Here is a 6,000-nt window from a genome sequence, read left to right on the forward strand (position 1 = left end):
TTTTGAAAGATAAGCTAATTTTTGGTCCATTAAAAAAACATAAATTTGATCAGAAATACAGTTTAGACATTGTTAATGTTGTAAATTACTATTGTAGCTGGAAACAGCAGATTTTTTAATGGAATATCTACATAGACGTACAGAGGCCCATTATCAGCAACCGTCACTCCTGTGTTCCAATGGCACGTTTTTAGCCAATCCACGTTTATCATTTTAAAAGTCTAATTGATCATTAGAAAACCCTTTCTGCAATTATGTTAGCACAGCTGAAAACTGTTGCTCTAATTACAGAAGCAATTAAACTGGCCTTCTTTAGACTGAGTATCTGGAGCATCAGCATTTGTGGGTTCGATTACATGCTCCAAATGGCCAGAAACAAATAACTTTCTTCTGAAACTCATCAGTCTATTCTTGTTATGAGAAATGAAGGCTATTCCATGCAAGAAATTGCCAAGAAACTGAAGAGCTTGTACAAAACTGTGTACTACTCCCTTCACAGATGTCACATATACTCCTTCTACGGCCTCTAGGTCATCAGCCTGCTGATTATCCCGCACACCTGTCACCTTCGACTTGCTCACCTGCACCTCATGACAATCACCTGGACTCTGTCACTTCCATCCATCTGTCACTCCCTTTGGTTCTTTCCTCAGGTGTTATTGACTCGGTGTCGGTGCCTTGTTTGTGGTTCTTTTTCATTGTTTCTTTTATTAATTTAAACACTCACTCCCTGAACTTGCTTCCCGAATCTCAGCGCACATCGTTACAGAATAACACCTCACCTAAGGGAAGCATCAGGGTGTTTTTTTAAAAGTTTTTTTTTGTGTCAGAGTAAGGATGTTGGGTCCGGGAACTGCTTCAGGCGCTCATGCCTCAGCCAGTTCGCCATGCTCCCCTGCCTCAGCTAGCTCATCAGGTTCTCATGCCTCAGCCAGTTCACCAGGCTCCCCTGCCTCAGCCGGCTCGTCAGGCTCCCCTGCCTCAACCCATCTGTTAGGTTCCCGCACCCCAGCTGGCGTGACAGGTTCTCGCACATCAGCAGGGGTGACTGGTCCGCTCCTGATACCCCGGGTTCGTCCCCTTTGACGGCATCTTGTCAAGCATGATGGAGGCAATGTGATGGATCTGGGTTTGCTTTGGTGGTGGTAAAGTGGGCTATTTGTATAACGTAAATGGGATCTTGAAGAAGGAAGGCTATCACTTCATTTTGCAACACCATGCCATACCCTGTGAATGGCCAATTTAGTCCTACAACAGGACAATGATCCAAAGCACAGCTCCAAACTATGCAGTAACTATTTAGAGAAGAAGCGGTCAGCTGGTTTTCTGTCTATAAAGGAGTGGTCAGCACAGTCACCAGATCTCAACCCTAATGAGCTGTTGTGGGAGCAGCTTGACCGTATGGTACATGAAAAAGTCCGCAATCAAGCCAATCTAACTGGGGGGAGGTGCTTCAGGAAGCATGGGGTGAAATCTCTTCACATTACCTCAGCAAATGAACAACTAGAATGCCAAAGGTCTGCAAGGCTGTAATTGCAGCCAATGGAAGATTATTTTACGAAAGCAAAATTTGAAGGACACAATTATTATTTCAATTAAAAACCATTATTTATAACCTTGTCAACATCTTGACTATAATTCCCATTCATTTTGCAAATCATTTCATGGAAAACAAGGTTATTTCTAGGTGACCCAAAAATGGATTGGTAGTGTATGTGTGTAGATACCTGTGTTTGTGCACATGCCTGTTCCTATGCTTGTAATGTAATGCAGCATACTCAAGAAGCACCGCTTATACTCAGTCAGGGATGCAGAAATACCTTGACTTTCTGCACCACTGATAGAGAGATCTAAGGCATTACTGCACCACTGATTGAGAAAGCCAAGGAGTTTGTGCATCACAGACCAAGAAAGCCAAGGCATTTCTGCACCACTGACAGAGAAAGACAAGGCATTTCTCCATCACTGACAGAGACAGCCACAGCATTTCTGCACCACTGACAGAGACAGCCACAGCATTTCTGTATCACTGATAGAGACAGCCACAGCATTTCTGCATCACTGACAGAGACAGCCACAGCATTTCTGCACCACTGACAGAGACAGCCACAGCATTTCTGTATCACTGACAGAGACAGCCACAGCATTTCTGCATCACTGACAGAGACAGCCACAGCATTTCTGTATCACTGACAGAGACAGCCACAGCATTTCTGCATATAGTACTAGGTCTCAGGAAGGCAGTAGTGATGTACTAATCAAATCAAATCAAATCAAATTTATTTATATAGCCCTTCGTACATCAGCTGATATCTCAAAGTGCTGTACAGAAACCCAGCCTAAAACCCCAAACAGCAAGCAATGCAGGTGTAGAAGCACGGAAGAGCAATAGTACTGGAAGAGCAATAGTACTGGAAGAGCAATAGTACTGGAAGAGCAATAGTACTGGAAGAGCAATAGTACTGGAAGAGCAATAGTACTGGAAGAGCAATAGTACTGGAAGAGCAATAGTACTGGAAGAGCAATAGTACTGGAAGAGCAATAGTACTGGAAGAGCAATAGTACTGGAAGAGCAATAGTACTGGAAGAGCAATAGTAAAGAGCGTACCTGTGTTACATATATATATATTTATATTTATATATATACTGTATGTTACAGGAGAAGGTCAATCTGGGAAATGTATATGTATACTAGCCATCTGTTTGTTAGCTTCTGTGTGTGAATTTGAATGGTTACATTTCTCCAGCTGCATCCCACAGCTGTTTACCAAAACAGTAGTGGGGTGTCCACTTTGTTGGTGTTTGAACTTGCAAATATCCCCTTTAATGTTACTTGTTGCTCAGTCTACTTTGCTAACCACATGTTCTCCCTCTCTCCATTCGTCCTCCCCCCCCTTCTCCCTTCCCCTCCAACAGCTCAGAACTGCAGTTATTCTCTCCAGAGCTCCAACGGTACGATAGAGAGCCCTGGCTACCCGTACGGTTACCCCAACTATGCCAACTGTACGTGGGTGATCCTGGCAGCAGAACACAACAGGATACAGCTGGTGTTCCAAGGTTTCGCCCTAGAGGAAGACTTTGACCTGCTGTCTGTCTACGATGGTCCGCCCAGCCCGGGGAACCTTAGGACCAGGTCAGAATTATGAACTTGGATGATTTGCGATAAGATGGTTGGGCTTAATAGGGACATGACTTTTCCTTGGCAAGGTGACAGGATCAGGAAAAACTCTGATGCATTGAGTTGGCACTAGTCTCTGCAATGTGAGTTGATCAGTGTGCAGAATAGGGTCCTGGAGATTAGACCGCTGCAGTAACACTAACAGGTCTGTAGTGGACAGTAACACTAACAGGTCTGTAGTGGACAGTAACACTAACAGGTCTGTAGTGAACAGTAACACTAACAGGTCTGTAGTGAACAGTAACACTAACAGAGGTCTGTAGTGAACAGTAACACTAACAGGTCTGTAGTGGACAGTAACACTAACAGGTCTGTAGTGGACAGTAACACTAACAGGTCTGTAGTGAACAGTAACACTAACAGGTCTGTAGTGGACAGTAACACTAACAGGTCTGTAGTGGACAGTAACACTAACAGGTCTGTAGTGGACAGTAACACTAACAGGTCTGTAGTGGACAGTAACACTAACAGGTCTGTAGTGGACAGTAACACTAACAGGTCTGTAGTGGACAGTAACACTAACAGGTCTGTAGTGGACAGTAACACTAACAGGTCTGTCTGTAGTGGACAGTAACACTAACAGGTCTGTAGTGGACAGTAACACTAACAGGTCTGTAGTGGACAGTAACACTAACAGGTCTGTAGTGGACAGTAACACTAACAGGTCTGTAGTGGACAGTAACACTAACAGGTCTGTAGTGAACAGTAACACTAACAGGTCTGTAGTGAACAGTAACACTAACAGGTCTGTAGTGGACAGTAACACTAACAGGTCTGTAGTGGACAGTAACACTAACAGGTCTGTAGTGGACAGTAACACTAACAGGTCTGTAGTGGACAGTAACACTAACAGGTCTGTAGTGAACAGTAACACTAACAGGTCTGTAGTGGACAGTAACACTAACAGGTCTGTAGTGGACAGTAACACTAACAGGTCTAGTGGACAGTGGACAGTAACACTAACAGGTCTGTAGTGGACAGTAACACTAACAGGTCTGTAGTGGACAGTAACACTAACAGGTCTGTAGTGGACAGTAACACTAACAGGTCTGTAGTGGACAGTAACACTAACAGGTCTGTAGTGGACAGTAACACTAACAGAGGTCTGTAGTGAACAGTAACACTAACAGGTCTGTAGTGGACAGTAACACTAACAGGTCTGTAGTGGACAGTAACACTAACAGGTCTGTAGTGGACAGTAACACTAACAGGTCTGTAGTGGACAGTAACACTAACAGGTCTGTAGTGGACAGTAACACTAACAGGTCTGTAGTGGACAGTAACACTAACAGGTCTGTAGTGGACAGTAACACTAACAGGTCTGTAGTGGACAGTAACACTAACAGGTCTGTAGTGGACAGTAACACTAACAGGTCTGTAGTGAACAGTAACACTAACAGGTCAGTAACAGTAACACACAGGTCTGTAGTGGACAGTAACACTAACAGGTCTGTAGTGAACAGTAACACTAACAGGTCTGTAGTGGACAGTAACACTAACAGGTCTGTAGTGAACAGTAACACTAACAGGTCTGTAGTGGACAGTAACACTAACAGGTCTGTAGTGAACAGTAACACTAACAGAGGTCTGTAGTGGACAGTAACACTAACAGGTCTGTAGTGAACAGTAACACTAACAGGTCTGTAGTGGACAGTAACACTAACAGGTCTGACAGTAACACTAACAGGTAGTGAACAGAACAGTAACACTAACAGGTCTGTAGTGGACAGTAACACTAACAGGTCTGTAGTGGACAGTAACACTAACAGAGGTCTGTAGTGAACAGTAACACTAACAGGTCTGTAGTGAACAGTAACACTAACAGAGGTCTGTAGTGAACAGTAACACTAACAGAGGTCTGTAGTGAACAGTAACACTAACAGAGGTCTGTAGTGAACAGTAACACTAACAGGTCTGTAGTGGACAGTAACACTAACAGAGGTCTGTAGTGGACAGTAACACTAACAGGTCTGTAGTGGACAGTAACACTAACAGGTCTGTAGTGGACAGTAACACTAACAGGTCTGTAGTGGACAGTAACACTAACAGGTCTGTAGTGGACAGTAACACTAACAGGTCTGTAGTGGACAGTAACACTAACAGGTCTGTAGTGGACAGTAACACTAACAGGTCTGTAGTGGACAGTAACACTAACAGGTCTGTAGTGGACAGTAACACTAACAGGTCTGTAGTGGACAGTAACACTAACAGGTCTGTAGTGGACAGTAACACTAACAGGTCTGTAGTGGACAGTAACACTAACAGGTCTGTAGTGGACAGTAACACTAACAGGTCTGTAGTGGACAGTAACACTAACAGGTCTGTAGTGGACAGTAACACTAACAGGTCTGTAGTGAACAGTAACACTAACAGATCTGTAGTGAACAGTAACACTAACAGGTCTGTAGTGGACAGTAACACTAACAGGTCTGTAGTGGACAGTAACACTAACAGGTCTGTAGTGGACAGTAACACTAACAGAGGTCTGTAGTGAACAGTAACACTAACAGGTCTGTAGTGGACAGTAACACTAACAGAGGTCTGTAGTGAACAGTAACACTAACAGAGGTCTGTAGTGAACAGTAACACTAACAGAGGTCTGTAGTGAACAGTAACACTAACAGGTCTGTAGTGGACAGTAACACTAACAGAGGTCTGTAGTGAACAGTAACACTAACAGGTCTGTAGTGGACAGTAACACTAAGTGCTATACAGTAGTGTGTCAGTCCAGGGTCCATTCTGGGTCAGGTATGTTTGAAAGGTATTGGAAATCTATATTTTACACCAGTTCATTTAGCAGACGAGTTCATTTAGCAGACGAG

This window comes from Oncorhynchus tshawytscha, linkage group LG31 (assembly GCF_018296145.1).
Source record: "Oncorhynchus tshawytscha isolate Ot180627B linkage group LG31, Otsh_v2.0, whole genome shotgun sequence".
Lineage (NCBI taxonomy): Eukaryota > Metazoa > Chordata > Actinopteri > Salmoniformes > Salmonidae > Oncorhynchus > Oncorhynchus tshawytscha.